A 21,891-nucleotide genomic window follows, 5' to 3' on the forward strand; every position below is an offset into this window, starting at 1 on the left:
GAAAATGCAATGCTATCGAATCGGTAGAGAACGATCATGATAAGGGCGACGAGCAGCAGTTACATTACCGTGAGTTTCGCCATTCAGGGGCATAATATGTATTCTGCAAACGTGTACTCAACCATTTTGCTCTAACACTGACATACATATGAATGAAGCTAGAACCAAATCAGAGAAGAAGGGCTGAAGTCAAATGGGATCAGCCTGTCCGACGTAACCAGCCATGTCTACCCTGTTGCTTACCTACTTAGCAAAAATATTTTCAAACGACTGTAACAGGGAAAGGTATGTTTCTTGACATCGTTTCCTACTCAAAACACTATGCACTCACACCCCTCTACAAGACCTGCAACCTTGTAACAGAGCCCCTGTACGAGGGCACAAAACAGACCGCCATTCTGTGCGAATTGTGAAGATAGTATAGAAACTTAATTGGATTCCACTGTTTGAACTGTGTGTGGCTACCGCATAAGATGTTTATGTATTCCGTAAGACTACTATAATTTTTTTACATACGCGAAGAAAAGAAATCGGACACTTGAGAATGACCATGACTTCCCAACCATCATCGTGTTGGCCGAAATTAAACACAGTCAAAACTGAAAATGTGGTTTACATCAAAATTAGGTTTGGCCTCTTATGCCAAGTAAATCCAACACTTTCTTATACATTTCCTGTTCTGTGATTTCCGCCTCTTTCATTATTCATGCTTACTACTATGTCATAAATACTTTCAATTTTTATTAGTTCTAGTTGACTTTAAAAACTGGTTGAAATGGCTCTGAGCACTATGGGACTTAACACCTGAGGTCATCAGTCCCCTAGAACTTAGAACTACTTAAACCTAAGGACATCACACACATCCATGCCCGAGGCAGGATTCGAACCTGCGACCGTAGCGGTCGCGCGGTTCCAGACTGAAGCGCCTAGAACCGCTCGGCCACTCCGGCCGGCTCTATTTGACTTTATTTTAATTCCAAGGACAAGATCGTGACATTAATACTTTCGCTGTTTCGTAGTTGATGATCTAGAAATTTAGATATTACCATCATTATTATTATTATTTTCTCTGATAACAAAGATACTAATCCTTCATATGCGGAGAAAAATTTACAACATTTTTCATTACAGTAATAGATATCAGGGAAACTACTTCTGCCTCTTAATTCAAAAATTTGCACACATAGGAGAAAATGGTAGCGTATCGAAAAAAATGTGTCATATTGGTATTATTGTCATGAAAACTTAAATTTCCTTGTTGCAGTTTCCTGTTATATCTACAACTTTAGCTCGTCTTATTTGTTACTACAGCTTATGCAATCTTCAGGTGCGACAGTACATCGTGGTCCTCGTGCTACACAACAAAGCACTTATACCCGCGAATATATAAGGCTAAGTGAAAAAAAAATGAACTCACTTTTGGGCTACAAGTTTGACTTATGGCAGACAAATGTTCGGCTTGGAAGGTACTAGTCACTATTTTAAGTATACTTAGTCGATAGTCGTATACGAATGGCGAAATGGAAAGAAAGATATTATTGAAAATTAGAATATGAGCTCAAAATCAGAAGCTAGGATATGTGAAAAAACACGGCTCTTGACTGACGATAAGAAAACACAACAGTCATTAGCTAGTGTAATCTCTGCTGGGGCTTGTCAACATTGTAGCCTTTTAATAAGTTCTTTGAAAGATGTAATGAAAGAGTAGAGTTATTTGAAATTCATAGCTCATATGAATTCATAAAATTTTCAATATGTTCCCAATCGATGTTTATACCGACGACAATTCTGTGTTATAAGAAGAACTTTTCGAAACGGTTTATGGCAAACTTAATGTAGCGGATAACCCTTCAGCAATTGTTCACAGATAAAATATTTGTTTTACATTATTCTTCTATACCTAGTTAATATAAAGGAAAGGATTACTCAGGTAAAATTGTGGAAATCACGGGTATTAAGTTTCTCGACAATGTTACAGTGGCATAAAAACGATAAAATGTGCATAAAATTTTTTCATATTAATTCAAAATTTCTGGGCTACGCACACATCACATAAATTATTGTGTAATACACAACGAAACAAAGTCACAACTCAGTTACGTAAAAGCGTCATTTATTTTCAGAATTAGTTGAAATACATTATTAAAAATAATTATCACTAATTAGATTTTACAGGTTAGTAAAACCCATTTATCTGCACAGTAACTTTTTTTACATCAATTAACGAAAATTTGATGAAACGCTATTTCCGTCAGCACTCTGCTCATCATGAAACAAGAGTTCATTTTTTTCTTGTGTAAGAGGGAATTAACGTAACTGTAGATTCACTTCAAAATTCCTAAGCTAAATATGATAAAGGAATTAAAATAACAGTTCTGAACTAATTGTTGTTAATAAAACCGCTAATGAATATTAACAACATTCGATAACTTCTGACTTCAGTATTACGAGTATTAAGCTGTAAAACCAACATTACTACTCATGCAGATACTTCACTGTACAAATCTTGTGCAACGGCTCTTTTTCGGTTACATGTTCACACCTCTATATCGAGAGACGATTTGTTCCTCACATGTAACTGCACCCACCTCAAATAACGAACGCACAAAGTGTCATCTTTTTCTTCAGATTCGTCAGTGAAGTTAAACCCACTTGGTAATCGGTAAGGAACATTACACTCTCTTTCATATACCTCCTGTAACGTACTTAAGGGATTTACTACTTTTTACAAGACTGATCCAAAATATTTTTAGACACACAGCATATCTCCAGAACAATAGAGACCACACCTCAGTAACATATCATAATAGATGGAGGCGATTACCCAACTCTTCCAACCACCAATAACTCCCATCCCTGTTTTATCGTTACCAAACAACAACTCTAGTTTGCCATATCGCCATGATTACCAGAAACATTTCAACACCAGCAAAACATCGACTTAGCATTTCAGAGTACACAACAACAGTCAATTTAAGGTGAACATCGAGGTGGTGAAAATTTCTTATAGATCCTCAATATTTGTGACATAGTTCATCAAGCGAAGTTTGTAGATATTTATCTATTGTGATAAAATTAAGAAACATAATTTTAAATATAGAATTTTATCTTTAGAGACATAGTCTTTCATATGTGTCTCCAGAGAATAGCTCTACTTTTAATTATCCATACACTAGACTTCAGGTAACTGCCATGCATCATCTTACAATAGTAACTTTTTTATAGTGTAAAGTATTTTATGCCGTTTTATACTGGTAATTCTAGGCTTTTAGTCTTTCATATGATTTAAGAACTTTCAATCTCCCATCAGTATTATTATTAAATAATATTAAAGTAAATTGCAGAATGTACTAAGACACCATATTCCTGGAAATTATTTCTCGAAAACTATTATGTGGATGTGTAATGCATATATATAAATAAACGGAAAAAAGAAAAGAGCACCAGTCAGATTCAATTATTAAAATCCTTGAAATGTACATAAATTTTGGAAACACAAACATGACTAACTTTATGAGATATGTTTCACACGTTGTCATATATGTTGAAATTGTGCATGTAATACTTATTTTCTGTGGAATAAAATATTCTATAATCCTATCAATTGTATTGAAATCTGTCCAACCATTCACAGGCAGTACAACAAGTATTAAATACAGTTAGAGAACTAGAGACGGTATCGATAGTAACATCTACGATTTGAAATGAATTCGAAGACATAGTTTGCATGGTGCGTTGAACTTCAATAGCTTGTAAAATCAGCGCTCCTGGTATGGCCTGATTATGTCTTGAAAGTAAGAATCTTTATGAGGCAGTGCTGATCAACATATAACAGTAAGAGAAGAACGTTCTCAGCAAAAACATCACTAGGTAGAGAAAGAGATTTCTGAGATACGTTTATAGAACTTGGGACCAAGCGAGGAAACTTAGAATTTTTACAAAATAATCTAAATCACAACTAGCAAGCAAATACTTTATTGATTTAAATTAGTATTTAAAAATGCACCTCTGAAGGTCTTATACACTATTATCTACTAAAGATCGATCTACTTGAGATCGAGAACGGAGGTAGGTAGGCTACATACAAAATAGGCTTACAGGTATGTAAGAAGCTCGACGACTGCTTAGGTAATAGAAAGCAGAATGTTTTGTTCTATGGCTAGTGTTCAGCAGAGACAGGGTATTGTCAGGAGTGCTCCAGGGAAGTGTGACGGGACGCTCTCGTTCCCTGTATACATGAATGATCCGCCGGTAGGTTGGATAGCCATCTGCGGCAGTTTACTGACGATAGTATCGAGTACGGGAAGGTGTCGTCTTGAGTGACTCTAGGAAAATACGAGATGAATTAGACAAAATATCTAGTTTGTGTGATGAATGGCAGATTGCTCTAAATGTAGAAATATGTAAGTTAATGCAGATGAATACGAGAAACAATACCGTAATGTTCGAATACAGCGTTAGTAGTGTACTCTTACAGGCCTGACGTTGCGAAGCGATACAAAAAGGAAAGATCAGGTAAGGACGGTAGATGGAAGGCGAATTGTCGATTTCTGTTTCTCAGGAGATAAGGTGATAACGAGATCACATACAGAACGCTAGTGCGACTCATTCTTGATTACTGCTCAAGTGTCTGGTAGCCCACCAGGTTGAAGTAATGGAAGACATTCAGGGGCGATCTGTTAGTTTTGTAACCCATAGGTTGGATTAAAACGCAAATTATACGGAGATCCTTCGTGAAGTCAAATGGGAATTCCTAGAAGGAATACGACGTTTCTTTCACGAAACAATATTGAGAAAATGTAGAGAGCCAGCATTTGCATTTGATTGCAGAACGACTCTAAAGCTGTCAATAGACATTTCTTGTAAGGACCAAGAGGTTCGAATAAGAGAAATTAGGTCTCGTATGCAGGCACTCAGACCACTGTTTTTTGTTAGCTGTATTTGAGACTGGAACAGGAAAGGAAATGACAAGTAATGGTACAAAGTACCCTCTGCTGTGCATCATACGGCGTCCTGCGGAGTATGTAAGTAGAAGCAGAATTAAGGGTCTGGTGCCGTGGAAAAAGTTAATACATGACAAAATCCCAAAATCTTCGTAATAACGAATGCGTGTAATAAATATTCTCTGTCCACTTTTAATGATACTGTTTCTCAACATTATTTCTCACGAATGTTGTACATCCACATCTACATGGATACTCTGAAAATCACATTTAGGTGCCTGGCAGAGGGTTTATCGAACCACCTTCACAATTCTCTATTATTCCAATCTCGTATAGCGCGCGGAAAGAATGAACACCTAAATCTTTCAGTACGAGCTCTGATTTCCCACGATAATCGTGGTGATCGTTCCGCCCTATGTAGGTCGGTGTCATCAACATATTTTCACATTCGGAGGAGAAAGTTGGTGATTGGAATTTCGCGAGAAGATTCAGTCGCAACGAAAAACGCCTTTCTTTTAATGATTTCTAGACCAAATCCTGTATCATTTCTGTGACATTCTCTCCCATATTTCGCGATAATACAAAACGTACTGCTTTCTTTAAACTTTTTCGATGCACTCCGTCAATCCTACCTGGTAAGGATCCCACACCGCGCAGCAGTATTCTAAAAAAGGACAGATAATCGTAGTGTAGGCACTCTCCTTAGTAGGTCTGTTACATTTTCTAAGTGTCCTGCCAATACAACGCAGCCTTTAGTTAGCCTTCCCCACAAAATTTTCTATGTGTTCTTTCCAATTTCAATTGTTCGTAATTGTAATACCTAGGTATTTAGTTGAATTTACGGCTTTTAGATTAGACTGATTTATCGTGTAACCGAAGTTTAAGAAGTTCCTTTTAGTACTCATGTGTATGACCTCACATTTTTCGTTATTTAGGGTCAACTGCCACTTTTCGCACCATTCAGACTTTTTTCTACATCGTTTTGCAATTTGTTTTGATCTTCTGATGACATTAGTAGCCGATAAACGACGGCGTCATCTGCAAACAACCGAAGACGACTGCTCAGATTGTCTCCCAAATCGTTTATATAGATATAAAAGGAACAGCAAGGGGCCTATGACACAGCCTTGGGGAACGCCTGAAATCAATTCTGTTTTACTCGATGACTTTCCGTCAATTACTACGAACTCTTACCTCTCTGACAGAAAATCGCAAATCCAGTCACATAACTGAGACGATATTCCATAAGCACGCGATTTAACTACGAGCTGCTTGTGTGGTACAGTGCGAAAAGCATTCGGGAAATCCAGGAATACGGAATCGATCAGAAATCCCTTGTCAATAAAGAGCTGGTTCTGTTTCACAGGAACGATGTTTTCTAAACCCATGTTGACTGTGTGTCAATAGACCATTTCTTTCGAGGTAGTTCATAATGTTCGAACACAATATATGTTCTAAAACCCTGCTGCATATCGACTTTAATGATATGGGCCAGTAATTTCTTGAATACTGGTGTGGCCTGTGTTACTTTCCAGTCTTTGGGTACGGATCTGTCGTCGAGCGAACGGTTGTATATGATTGTTAAGTATGGAGTTAATCCATCAGCATACTCCGAAAGGAACCTAATTGTTATACAGTCCGGACCAGAAGACTTGCTTTTATTAAGTGACTTGAGTTGCTTCACTACCGCAAAGATATTTACTTCTACGTTACTCATGCTGGCAGCTGTTCTCGATTCAAATTCTTGAATATTTACTTCGTATTCTTTTGTGAAGGCATTTCGGAAGGTTGTGTTTAGTAAATCTGCTTTGGCAGCACTATCTTCGGTAGTATCTCCACTTTTAACGTGCAGAGAAGGCATTGATTGTTTCTTGCCGCTAATATACTTCAAGTACGACCAGAATCTCTTTGGTTTTTCTGCCAGGTTTCGTGACAAAGTTTCGTTATGGAAACTGTTATTGGCGTCTAACATTGAACTCCGCGCTAAATTTCGAACTTCTGTAAAGGATCGCCAATCTTGGAGATTTTGCGTCTATTTAAATTTGACATGTTTGTTTCGTTGTTTCTGCAACAGTGTTCTAACCCGTTTTGTGTATCAAGGAGGATCAGCTCCGTCGTTTGTTAGTTTATTTGGTATAAACCTCACAATTTCTGCCGATACTATTTCTTTGAATTTAAGCCACCTCTAGTCTACACTTAAAATATTAATCTGGAATGAGTGGCGATTGTCTCTCAGGAAGTCGTCAAGTGAATTTTTATCTGCTTTTTAAATAGGTATATTTTTCGCTTATTTTTCGAGGATTTGGGGATTACAATATTCATTCTCGCTACTACAACCCTGTGTTCATTAATCCCTGAATCGGTTGATGCTCGTTATTAACTTAGGATTATTTGTTGTTAAGAGGTCAAGTGTGTTTTCACAACCGTTTACTATTCGCGTGGGCTCATGAACTAATTGCTCGAAATAATTTTCAGAGTATGCGTTTAACACAATTTCGGAAGATATTTTATTCGTACCTCTGGAATTAAACATGTATTTTCGCCAACATATCGAGGGTAAATGAAAGTCACCACCAACTATTATCGTATGAGTCGGGTACGTGTTGGAAATCAAACTCAAGTTTTCTTTGAACGTTTCAGCAACTGTATCATCTGAGCTGGGAGGTCGGTAAAAGGATCCAATTATTAATTTATTCCGGTTGCCAACAATGACCCCTACCTGTACTAACTCACAGGAAGTATGTACTTCAATTTCGCGACAAGTTAAACTACTTATAACTGCAACAAACACGCCATAACGTTGTAAAGCAGTTATGCTCTTATTAACTATCATGAACTTCAAGATATGGCTTGGCATCAACATGTGTTCCCCCAGTGAGGCTCCCAATGTGGAAATTTGACTTGCTACTGATTCAGTTATTTCACTGGTCACAGTACGTATAAAACAAATAGCTGCAGTTTTAAAAACTTCTAAACAGGTGCGCGGACGAAACCAGAAATGAAGCAATTGCTCTTCGGTATTGAAATGCCTCAGTCACTTTTCATTCGTTTCTGTTGATAAGCTACCTTCACATTTAATAGCATGGAATGCGACAGAATCCATTAATCGGACAAAAGTGTTCACTTCAGCGAAAAATATAAGATTTAGGAATATGTTGCAACAACATCTTTATTTTTGCATTCTGAGTTCCTTCGTTCCCACGAGAAGTGGAAGGTGCCATTGTAAGTCTAAAACTAGAGATAAAATTCAGCATGCTTATTGCAATCAACATTTCACCACAACAAGCATAGCCAGCCTCGGCCCCACCTTACTCGCAGACGACACAGCCGATCAACTTCATCACGTGACAACGTGAGATACTAACTTGTAAAGGTAGTTAATCCACGGTTCAAATAAAGGAGTCATTGGAAGAAAGCAGATCACGTGCAACACTTTTGCTGTTTCCTGACTACAGCAAGAGAAGAAATATTTCAACTGGCTAATACGAAGCAAAATACATGCTTATTGTTTACAATGAGGAACAACAAAATAGAACGCAGTTTTCAGTTAAATTAAAGTAAACAGTCCTCAACGGAATAGCGTATGAGTGTCCTATCGAAGATCTGTGGAATGCTATGTTTTCTTCAGTGCTGTGGTCATATTATCAGCCAGTGTGTTCAGATTTTACCCACTCCATGTCTTAAATGAAGGTAATCTACATCGAGTGGCAGGTTTTATATTTCCCGAAGTTGGCGCCAATGGCGTTCCAGTACAATGCTACAGATCTCCACTCGCACGATGCACGTTCACTGGTTGTTGTTAAACATTCTCTAGCACGAAAAGTATCCGCTCCATCCTAAGTTATTCGTCACCGAGATAAGTTGCTCGCTTATTTTATGAAACACACTCCTCTATTAGTATATTAGGTTTTCCACAAATTAACTATATGATCGTGGGGCTTTAGCGATTGTCAGCTACTATTAAACAATTTCATTTATATTTGGGTTCAACGTTTAAGATAAAAACGGTTTTCCTACTTTTGTATCTAAACATCATTCATCGATGGGTGTGGTGCGGCCTGCCACGACTCCCTCTCCTGCAATTTATGCTGCCTAACATTAAAAAAATGCATAGGAAAAAAAGGCAGAACGTCTAGCCTTGCACTAGAATTTATTAAACATTATTCGTGTAACGACGTAGGACTGTATTATTAAATACAGTTTATGATCAAAAAGTACTATATTCTTCAATAGAACGCACCAGATCATTCTTGCAACAATTATCACAAAATTTTTTTGCAGTCGGAAAATATCATGAGTTGAAGAATGAAAAATAATAAATGTTCGTAAAATGTTGGTTGCTCTTAGAACGACAGCTGTCACAAATATCCGAAACGTGTTTTGTAGCACGTAAAGAAATAAACAGGAAAATCTGCAGAGTGGAACACTTCAACACGTCTAACCAGCATTATTTATATTCCTGTCCCGATGTAACTGCTGAAAAGTCATAGTCTAGCAGATGCGGGAAAGTTAAAGTTCGCAAGCATAGTTCGCACTGTTGTAGTTACTCTAAGTCTTCATTCGGTACAGGTTTCCAGCAGCAAGAGTCCGAAAGTAATCGTAAAATTTTGAAAGTACACTGTAAGACAAACACACACACACACACACAAAAAAAAAAAAAAAAAAGAAAACGACGCATCACAGAGAAATCGTCCGAATGGGACGGAAACAAGTAGATGTTATTTACATGTACAGACAAACAAAGCATTACAATTTAATAAAAACTGGATGACGTATTCAAGAGAAGGAGCTACAGAAATTGAACAACCCAATAACATGCTGAAGCACTTCAAGCCGTTATGGAAGCAGTTATTCGTCTTGGCATTGACAGAGATGTTGCATGTCCCCAGAGTGATATCGTGCCAAATTCTGTCTGACTGGTGCGTAAGATCGTCAGTATCCCGAATTGGTTTAAGGGCCCAGCCCATAATTGTCCAAACGTTTCTAGTTAGGGAGCCAACAGTCTAATGGAGGTACTGACTTTAAAGATGAAGACCAATGATGGAAAGTTTCGCCGTATGCGGGAGGGCATCATCTTGCCGAAATGTAAGCTTGGGACGAAGGGCAACATTGGTCGTCAGGGATCAGTTCGAAGCAGGAACCATCACTAAAGACAATTCTACTCCAGACAATGAGGTTCCAAACCCAAGTGTCTGGAGATGCTCCTGACAGCGGTGGGATACCAACCTGACAAGCATTGCTAAGGGATAGAGGTAAGCCTAATCGTTATGGACATGCTCAATTTGTGAAAATCTTTCTCTTGAATAAATCATCCAAAAATTGCAATCATTTGTTTGTCTGTACTTGTACATCACATTTACCGATTTCCGTTCCATTCTGATAATTCCTTAGTAGTGCTTTTTTGTCTTACAGTGTACTTCAGTACCTCACACTGAGCACAGGTTGCTCATCTGAGCTGACTTACACAAAAACGTTAATAATCTCGACTCTCGGCGAAATCTGATAGAGCATTATCTACAGTAGTACGGTCCCCATAGACCCTTATACAAAGTTTGGAGTTCATAGCTTTAAAACGGAGCTGATCACAGTTTCTGTCAAGACAATAATAACACCTGAATTATTGATCAAAAGAGCATGAAAAAGGCTCATGAGGTGTTTAAGTACACTGCACACACCTTCGTAATCTAAATGATAGATCGTCTTAAGGTGCGAATTCAGTTTTCGAAAAATACACCAACGTTGTTTAGAGTGGTGTTGCGAGTAACGGCTTGCTGATCGGCTGCAGCTCTCCAACAGTTCATGCTAGAGGCCAAATAGACCTCTTATCCCCACTGACATACACTCAACGTCCTCAATAACTCAATTTGTTGAACTTATTTTCCAGTTTGTGTCATTCCTGTAGCTGTTGATATCTACAGCTCTCTCTAACACCATTCAAGATATTTCCCGGTGTCTTAAATCATATCCTCTCATGATGTTCTTTCTTCCCTTCGGGGTTTCACATGTATTCCTTTCCTCCCCGATTCTGCAAATTTATTATAAGTTCAAATAATTTCACAATCTTCTGTAACTTCAGTAATCAGAACTACAATAATTTTCTGTTCCAGCTTTAATACACTTCATTGTTCACTCCAGTGGTGCACCACATGTACATTTCCACAAATTTACTCCTTAATTTAGGGCCAAAACTTGATACTCGTGGGATTGCTTTATAGACGATATCCTTTTTGCCTATGATAGTCAGCTGCTTGCATCTCGCCACTTCGTTTTTCATATGTTACTTTGCTTCCGAGGCACCAAAATTCGTCTACCGCACCGTCACAAATCTGAACGTCAAATTTATCGCTTGTCTTATTACTGCTACACTTTCTTTCGTTTATGTTCAAGCACTATTCTGCACTCATTAGTTAGTTTATTCCATTGGACAGTTTCTTTTATTCTTCCCCATATTCAAGGAAAATAGCAATGCCATCAGCAAATCTTATCATTGAAATAATTTGATCTTGAATTTTAATTATGTCATCGGTTTTTCGCTCTACAGCTTGAATAGTTGGGGGAAATGTGTACGTAACTACCTTGCACCACTTAAATCTGAGAGACTTCTTAGTATTAGAGTATTATTGTTATCTATTGGTCATTGCTGCTGCTGTAGCTTATTTTACCGGTTTTTCTCTATAGCTTATAGTCTTATAGGCAGACAACATCTAGAATATCAAGATGATTTCGAATACACCAAAGACTTTACAGACTGCGAAAGAAACTTATCTATTCTGTCTGCCTTGTCTTCTAAAGCTTTGGCTAATATTCCATCCAACATGTTATCAAATTTGACACCAATTCCTCATCTATCACGTCAGCACATAGTTGTCCATTCTCAAGAGACACTCAGCGTACGCTTTCCCTACATTCGCTCTGTCCCCTGCGTTCAACAGTGGAATTTATTTACATTTCATTGACAGTTAGTTTACCTTTCCAATTTCATAAATGCGTCCTACCACTGCACGTTCTTTTTCCGCAGTCATTTTACTTTAGCTTCTTGGTACTCCCTAATGATTTCCTTCCCAAGTGATTTATATTGCAGGATTCCTTTCTGTGTCTCAACACTTTTACATTTCACCCATTCGTAGACCAACTGTTCCGTTCTGTTACCCAAGGTTTTTTGCTGTTGTGCCTATATTTGTCGTTTACAATCTTTAACTGGCCTTTAAGTGTTATCTATTCCTCTGCGACTGAACTAGCAACTTCGATTGGCCATATTTCCTTGTCCATTATTTCAATAGCCCTTTCTCTAAACAACTATTCTTCACGACACTTCCCTTAAACATAAGCTTTCATCATTACTGAATCGTTATGTGAGTCTGAAAGAACTTATGGGTGGATCTTCAAAGGTCTGATTTCGGAATTTCCATCTCTCTGTGGTTTAATCTTGGATCATGTAGTCAGGACTATTGTAGCTCTTGAATCGTCTAGGCATCTCGTCTTCAAAAATCTTCATACATTCAAAATAGATTACACATGCCTCCACACATCTCAACAATAAAATGTGCCATCTCAAGTCAGTGACTGGATCGTAAAATATTTCCTTATGTCAGCGGACACTCTTTGGTCGAAGAGGGGGCTTGAGCTTCAGATGTATACGTGGAAGATACTTGAATGGCCTTATATGCTATTTCCGTAATAGATGGATCGAACAAGGCTAATGGCCCATGACGGTGCTGCCACAGAATTACAATTTCATTGCAATGGAAAAACGTCGAAATGGAAACGGAAATAACGCAATGAAACTTGGATTTTAGATAACAGTATAAAACTGTAGTGGACCAGTAGCAGTATGTGATTTCATGGACTAACAACAAAGTGTTTTTATATAGCTGAGGTGCAATTTCTGAAGCCCTGCATTCAGGAAACCCCTATATCATCCCGTCTAGCGTCCAGAATGTTATTATTATGTTTTGCCTAAAAATAAACTATCCAAAAAACTAAAAGGTTTTCAGCGAAATAGCAACTTTATAATACCAAATTCGAAAGTACATCTTTGCACAACCGTGGAATCAAAATCTCCTACAGATTAGCATTCGGGAATGCTTTTATGAAGGAACTGAATTCCCTAAAAGAGCCTATAAATACTAAGTCATCTAGATAGTTTAGTATTTTCAACTTTCTACGACGTTTCGGCTACTGCAATCATCAGATGAAAACTTAGAACTCGTAAAACAAAGTTTTATTGCAACTGACACTGAGTTTTGTTTTAGGGATTGTAGATTTTGATTCACTGTGGTGATACGGGAAAAGACGAGAATCCAAGCGTTTCCGATGTGGTATTATAGAAGAATGTTGAAAATTATGTGGCTTTATAAGATAATGAGGTTCTCTGCAGACTCGGCCAGGAGAGGAACATATGGAAAATGAAAGAAGAAGAGATAGAATGAGACCACATGTGTTGCGGTATCAAGAAATAACTGTTGGGAGATGTTGGAATATATTCACCAAATAAGTGAGGAAACTGGGTGCGAGTTCTCCTCTGAGATGAACAGGTAGCCCCAAGAGGCCCACTTCAAACAAGTCATGGCAATAGCCGAAACGACGTAGCAAACGAAAATATATAGTGGGACATAGGCGGTGATTTTATTCGAAAATCGGATACATTTAATTGCGTATAACCTTGCTCTGTGCATTCTAACACGCTTGGATCCTCCTGGTGCATGCTGTTCACGAGGGAGCCGATACGTCGCCGATGAAACCTGTCCTTGTCTCGGGCAGTGGCCCTCCTGGTGTCATCTAGATGAATTGGCGGATTTCTACGAAGAAGCAAGTGGAATATGCAAATAGCTGCAAATTCAATAAGGTCACTCCCGAATGTCAGACAGCACCTGGTTGCTCTCATACGTAATTTCCACGGTCTACTGCCAACCGTGTGGAACTGCATGACTAAAATCGCTCACGTCATAAATTGGATGGATGACGACGCTTATAACTGGAAAACAGGCCCAGGAAAGGAAAGATTATTTCGCACGCAGAGTGTGAACTGATGTTCCTTGCAAAACACTGGTCTAATAGCAAACTAGGCGAGGTTTTAAATTCGATTTGTGACAGGCCATACAAACGAAAATTAGGGGGGACGTATTCCGAATTTCTTGAAAAAAAAATTAGGGAGAAATAGGTATCTGGAAAGGCCTCCGTGTGAAGAACGCCAAATTATAATAATATTATCTTAGAACTCTTCCATTTGGTCCGTGTTTGCATAGAGAAAAAGTAATATCAGAAATTGAGTCCGCCTTGATGCAAAACACCTTTTTATTTGTTTATTTCTTTACTATCCCAAACTAGTTTCGGCGACAAATATCACCATTGTCAGTGGGGTTTTTTAATCTACAACATGTAGAAAATGGTATGGTTGTACAAACACAGTGAAACATCATTACATTTTTACAAATCGTCTTTTGAAATATAGTTTTATATTGATACTTTCATACTACCTTATTAATTGTATGTTACAGCATGTTTTAAGCAATTATTGGCGCTGTTTGTGACATATTTTCTGTCTATTTATTTTTCTGTTTCCAGAATGAGATTTTCACTCTGCAGCGGAGTGTGCGCTGATATGAAACTTCCTGGCAGATTAAAACTGTGTGCCCGACCGAGACTCGAACTCGGGACCTTTGCCTATCGCGGGCAAGTGCTCTACCAACTGAGCTACCGAGTTCGAGTCTCGGTCGGGCACACAGTTTTAATCTGCCAGGAAGTTTCATATTTTTCTGTTGCCGTCTTTTTAATTAGCGAACATCAAGTCATCTGCAACCATGTGTGCGGCTGTTAGTAAACAAACACTAAAAGGTGAACTTCGTATATCAGCAGTATATACTTGGGGTTGTGGTAGTGTTGTGGAAACCAGTTATTTTGGTATGTATTGAGCTGTTGCTTAGCTATTCGGGTACTCGCGTTCGTTAGCTGGTATGTGGCTGCTTTTTACACAGAAAAACAAAACTTTTGCACTTTGTTTCTGGTCCAGAATGTTACACCATCTTGCTGTTCGCGTGTGTTATTTCAGAGTGTTGTGTTTAGATTTATTACACACACTTTACCTCTCTGAGAGAACTGACGAAGGACACAGAACAGAAAGCACACACACGCGAAAGAACCACTTCCCCAACACACACAGAGACATAACTAATGAGCAGAAGCCGTCGTAATTCGCGCTACAGTTTTTCATAGTCTTTCTCGCCTCTCGCCACTCGCCTCTCGCGACACACCGAACAGCGAGAGGGTGTAATATTCTGGATCAGAAACAAAGTGCAAAAGTTTTGTTTCTCTGTGTAAAAAGCAGCCACATACCATCCAACGGACGTGAGTACACGAATAGCTAAGCAACCGCTCAATACACACCAAAATAACTGGTTGCCACAACACTACCACAACCCCAAGTATATACTGCTGATATACGAAGTTCACCGACATCGGAGCGCTCATATTACGTGTAGTACAAATCACAAGTAGACGTTGTCCTATCATCTTTACTATCTCGAAATTGATGGTTTTGTAGTTATTCTGTCCTATGATACGTTATTTTTTTCAACTGTCTATTTCTTATTTGTCTAACTACGTGTTTGTTACGTTCAGCGTAAAAAATGTTGTAAATTTAGAATACATGTGACCTAAGAAATAGTGTATATTGCAGTATGAAATTACAGAATAAAATTGTCAAATAAAAGAAAGCACCAACCCAGAATGAATCTCTCAGCCTCCTGCATGTTAACCCAAAACTCTGTCCGCTGCGCCGACTACACAGAACGATTAATATGTCCTTTGAGAGGTAGTTACCATACATGATACATGTGCTTAGAGTGTCGCCAGATTGCCACTCTCAAACGTCCTTTTTCTGACGGATGTACTCGCTGGACGAAATTTTGTGAGAGACATTTTTTTTTATCGTTGTAACGTGAGGGGTCGCTCTGCGAAGCCTGTGTGGGCGAATTTCGCTTCCCCGTATAGAATCGCGGGACATGTTGAAAGAACAACAGCAAAAACTATTAAATGAACAAGGAGATAACTATGAATGGTAAGATGGTGACTGCGACGATCATAGCACAGGTAAGTGGAAAAGGGAATTAAAATGATGGTGGACTCGGGAGAGCTGTTCCAGATGGATGTGAAAATTCGTAATCTTCCTATTTGTGATTTAAAGGTAATGGGAGCTATTGGAGAATATGCAAATCTTACAAAGTGTCAAGTGTTGTTGGAGGTGAAGATCTTTGAAGAAATGTCTAGGACGGATGCTGTATACTGCCCAATTTGCAAGCATAGCTCTTAATGGGATACCACAGAATGAAGGAACGTAAGTCTGAAATACGAGACTTAGTCAATAAATAAGTCGCAAACGCCAGAATACCGCATATCATTTTAAATTTCGTACCTGTACATAAATAGGAGGTTTTAGCCCATGTCGCGTGGATGGTAGCCGATACGCAGTATTCCGCGGCCGATGCTAAATGATCTCCAGTCACACCAAAATGGTAGGAGTGCTATGAAGGTGTACGCGAGTACAACAACGCGCTTTTTGTGAGCCGAGGAAGTGTTCGCAGAGCACGACCGTAGCGAAATTCGTCCCGTATTTCATCAGAACTCTGTTTCGTGGAACGTTGCGTTCATTGGGATACGGGAACTCAGCAAAGAAGAAGAAAAAGTCCCAAACAAGAAGCGTCCTGGCCGCGCAGGTTACTCAGTGATGGCACACTGTTCTCCCGTACAGCGGTATTTCGCTAACTCCAGGATACATCGGTCTTGTAGCTGGCAGCAACTTAACGAACCAAATACACTTTTTGTATGCAGAGAGGTAACTCGTCAGATGCGAACGCAGCCTCAATAATTCTATGCAGCAGGCTTTTAACTCCTTGTTGAAAGATGGGATAGGTGTGAAGTCTACAAGGGGAGTGTACTGAAAAGGAAAATAAATTTCATGCAGGTACACAAGACTCTGATGTCTCTATCCAGATCTGCGGCTTATATGTTGACTTACCCTCGTAGATTAAAAAAGAAAAGAAATGAGAATGCAACATGAGAGACAGAGGAAAGGACAGTTTTGTGTGTGTGTGTGTGTGTGTGTGTGTGAGGGGGGAGGGGGGGGGGGTCAGAGCCGGCAGCATTGAAAAGAATTCACACATATCAAGTATGCAGCAATCGAATGTGAAATCGAAGTGTAGAACTCAATTACCACTAAAAAAAGGGGTGTAACTTAGGTATCACAGAGAAAAGAGCAGCAGAACCATTACAAATGGAAGTAAAACTAAAGGCAGTAGCAGTAGACGCAGTAGTGGCACTATCTAATTTATTGTTAAATTATAAACCCATTTTTTCGCGAAGGCCATGAGTAATGGAAGGACAGCCTTGCAGACTGCACATTTCATATCTTCACATCCGGTTCCACAAGCAAAACTGGCTGCAGTGGAAAAAGAAATGCAAAAGACGTGGCGGCAGGAAGCATAGAAAATGGGTGTTATCGATGCAAGAGTGCACTGTTTGTTGTAGTGTTGACGTGCGAGCTACACTAGACCTCCTAAAGGTGAATCAGCCTTTCGGACTTGAAAGAGAACCACTGGGAATCATAAGATTTGCTGCAGACATGTAATGGTGCTGAGACGTTTACGAATCTGGACTTGATTTTAGGGTACTATCAGGTGTTATTGGACCAGGAATTCACTTAATCAACCTAATTTCTTTACAAAGGGTGGCGCTAACAACATATAATGGACTCATTCGGGAAAAAGGACACATTAGCATTTACTCAAACAATGAACAGCGCTATCACTAAGGTTCAAATGGCTCTGAGCACTATGCGACTTAACTTCTGAGGTCATCAGTTGCCTAGAACTTAGAACTAATTAAACCTAACTAACCTAAGGACATCACACACATCCATGCCCGAGGCAGGATTCGAACCTGCGACCGTAGCGGTCGCTCGGCTCCAGACTGTAGCGCCTAGAACCGCACGGCCACTCCGGCCGGCTATCACTAAGGGTCAATTTAAATTCATCATCTTGCTTCTAGATGACGTTGTTATCAACAGCAGTCCGTAAAGAGAGAATTTGGCAATGATGGAGGGCATTTTTCAGAAATTAGAGTCTGAAGGTGCTAAACTGAACTTAAGAAATCACTGTTCCGTATGAAGGAAATAAAGTTCTTTGGGAACATAGCTGCACCAGAAAAATTAGAAGTAGACGAGGAAAAGTTGAGACAGTACTTAGTTTTGTGATGCCTTGCTGCAAGAAGCAACTTAGTTTTCGCAGCTTGTGCAGCTTCCGATGCCGTTTCATAGTGTAAAATGCTAAATAGCGAATCCTTGTCCAACACACTTAGGAACATGGACATGGACATGGCGGAATACCGTGAGAATGCATTTCATTGTATTAAAACAGAATTAATGAAAGTGCTCAATAGGCCCCCTCATATCTTAACAAAACCTATTTCGATTACGCCATCGAAGTGCATCTGTATAAAACCGACGAAGGAACGTGATAACATCAAGACGATCGCTATCAGGAACTTAATGTTGTCGAACGCTATCAGTACTATTAATTTCGGATTCACGAAATTTCGCTGTTACATAGCTGGCCGACAATCTGAAGTGGTGAAATACCACGGGGTTATGTTGTTTCTTTTAACAAGTAAATTACGAAATGGGAGTACAGAAAGATTGTCCTTAGCATTGCAGGAATTCATGTCAGCAGAGGACTAATCAAGCTGATCGAGGCTCTGTAATGATGTGGGGCGTGTGCAGTTGGAGTGATATGGGACCGCTGATTGCCTAGATACGACTCTCACAGGTAGCATGTACGTAAGCACATTGTCTGATCACCTGCATCCATTCATGTCCATTGTGCATTCCGACGGGCTTGACCAATTCCAGCAAGAGAATGCGACACGCCACACTTCCAGAATTCCTACAGAGTGGCTCCAGGAATACTCTTCTGAGTATGAACACTTCCGCTGGCCACCAAACTCCGACATGAACGCTGTTGAGCATATCTGGGATGTCTTGCAACGTGCTGTTCAGAAGAGATCTTCACCTCCTCCGTACTCTTACGGGTTTATGGACATCCCTGCAGGATTCTTGGTGCCATTTCCCTCCAGCACTGCTTCAGCTGTTAGTCGAGTACATGCCACATCGTTTTGCGGCACTTCTGCGTTCTCGAGGGGGTCCTACACCATATGAGGCAGATGTACCAGTTTTTTGCTCCTCAGTGTGTCCACCGTATGGAAACTGCGATTGGCCACATACACTACAAAGTAGCCACTACGCTCAGCATGACTAACATCTGCCTCTTCTTCTGCTCCTAAGAGCTTGAAAATATCTTTCACCATTATGAAGCCGTGCGCTGTAGCTCTTACCGTGTATTTCTTGTTTTAAAAGCTGAGTAACAACTAACACAGTGACTGCCATCCCCTCAACCCTACAGTTAGCGAGTGCCCTACACGATGTTGTCGACACCCACCAACATCTCTCGGAAACGGCAGCTTTAGGCAGGAGGATGAGATTAGTGTTTAACGTCCCATCGACAACGAAGTGATTAGAGATGGAGCACCAGCTCGGGTTATCGAACGATGGAGGAGGAAAGCGGTCAAAGCCTGTAAAAGGAACCATCCCGGCGTATGTCCTGATCGAATTAGATAAATCATGGAAAACCTAAATGAGAATGGCCGGACGTGGGTTTGAACCGTCGTCCTCCCGAATCCGAGTCCAGTATGTTAACCACTGCGCCACCTCGCTCAGTACAGGCTTTAATCATCCAGTCCCGGTAGGCATCTCCCCGGATCCGTTCTAAATTAAACCCTCTTCTGTTACTGAGTTCCCAGTACATAATGTGGGAAAGCAAAGGGCGCGGCCGCGGTGGTCTAGCGGTTCTAGGCGCGCAGTCCGGAACCGCGCGGCTGCTGCGGTCGCAGGTTCGAATCCTGCCTTGGGCATGGATGTGTGTGATGTCCTTAGGTTAGTTAGGTTTAAGTAGTTCTAAGTTCTAGGGGACTGATGACCACAGATGTTAAGTCCCATAGTGCTCAGAGCCATTTGAACCATTTTTGAACCTGCAAAAGGCGCTTAGAAGGGTGGACCCAAGATAATCACATCATTTTTCCTTTGACACTTCATATTTATTTACAGAACACATTACACTAACAAACCAAATACAACAATAACTATGTCAAAGAGTGAGGAACTTCACTTTTTTTTTACAAATAATCGGTAAAAGAATTACTCTCCCAAAACTTTAAGAACAAATCTCCACTTACGGTACTTAAGAGGGTTTAAAAAGAACTGAAATTAATTTCTTTATTAATCAGACTAGCCTTAGAAAGGAACATCTGCAGCTGCGATTCCTTATTAACAAATTACAAGTCCAAACATAATTTTCAGAACAGACCAACCACGAAAGTTAAGATCCAGCAGTAAAGATAAAACAAGATTTTCTCTTACATGCGTGGAGTGATGAAGTACGGAAGTGAAGGCAAAATAATTAGAAAAATATTTCAAACATTGACTACTAGTGGAAGTACGCTCAAAGTTCCCAAATATTAGCAGAATAGGTACATGCTAAAACAATCTGATTTTGAAACTCTGAAGGTTAATCATAAATCGGATAATATTACCCATTTCAGGAGAGACACAAAATATTAGGCGAAAATATTAGCGTAAGAGCTTGTAAATAACAGCGTAGGCTAAAGAAACATCAGAAATAAGATGTTAGCGCCAGCAGCTCCACTAAGGTAATGCCAGGCAGCCACAAACACTCCCCCGTACCCCCTCCCCCCCCCCCAAAAAAAAAAAATTATGCATAGCTGCATAACAGCAACAGGTCCTCGCGGCCAAGCGCCGCCCAAATCCGCGGACTCGCAACTCGTAAAACTAAGAGCTGTCAACAAGCACCACTCAGTTGAAACAAGAGCTAAAAGATATAAGTTAAGAAAATATAATTCCCCACGCATTAATAACTTAATGGCATAAGACCTTCAAATCTGCCTCAATAATCATGCAATAACGAAACCCAAAACTGCACACAGCAAACACCGCTCAGTATCTTAGAATGGTAAAATGATGGGGTACTAAACGTCTCCCCCAAAACAACTTAGCTGAATGGGATGAAATCACTATTTCAAACAGAGAAACAGCCAGTAAGACTTGCTTGAGTCAAATTGAAATTTCCACGAGAAACAAGTTATCTCTAGGAGGCGGTACTTCATTGCTGGGTAAGGCTCTCTTCCCTGGCACTTAGAACGATGTAAGACAAAATATGAATAGCATACATTAGTACTTCAAATTTCCTCAAAGTAATTAAAAGATTCAATAATAAATCCAAGAAAATATCCCAAGACCTTAAAAACACCCATTTAATAAACCAGATTTACCAGAGCTAATGAGCAATTTAACAGAATTAAATACCCATTTTCATTAAACACTAGGATAACAACAAACGTCCGGCCGGAGTGGCCGAGCGGTTATAGGCGCTACAGTCCGGAACCACGCCTCCGCAGCGGTCGCAGGTTCGAATCCTACCTCGGGCATGGATGTGTGTGATGTCCATAGGCTTGTTAGGTTTAAGTAGTTCTAAATTCTAGAGGACTGATGACCTCAGACGTTAAGTCCCATTGTGCTCAGAGCCATTCGAACCAATTTGAACAACAAACGGCCTGACGGCTCACAGAAAAATAACACTGATTTAAGAGCCACCAGATTTAAAGTGCCGTACTGCTTGTGGCGTAAACAAGTATCAGTAACGCAAAATTTCAAGTAGCACCATTAAACAGATCAAACTCAAACAGACCAGTTGTGGTTAACAATAAGTACGACGGTCGAAAAAATTTTTGAGATCCATAAAGATACTCATAGAGGCGGGTAAATCACAGGTCTATCAATACCGACCATTCTACATGAATTAGTCGTTATTCCATAATTTCAGCTCAA

Source organism: Schistocerca nitens, chromosome 5 (genome assembly GCF_023898315.1).
Source record: "Schistocerca nitens isolate TAMUIC-IGC-003100 chromosome 5, iqSchNite1.1, whole genome shotgun sequence".
NCBI classification, from domain to species: domain Eukaryota; kingdom Metazoa; phylum Arthropoda; class Insecta; order Orthoptera; family Acrididae; genus Schistocerca; species Schistocerca nitens.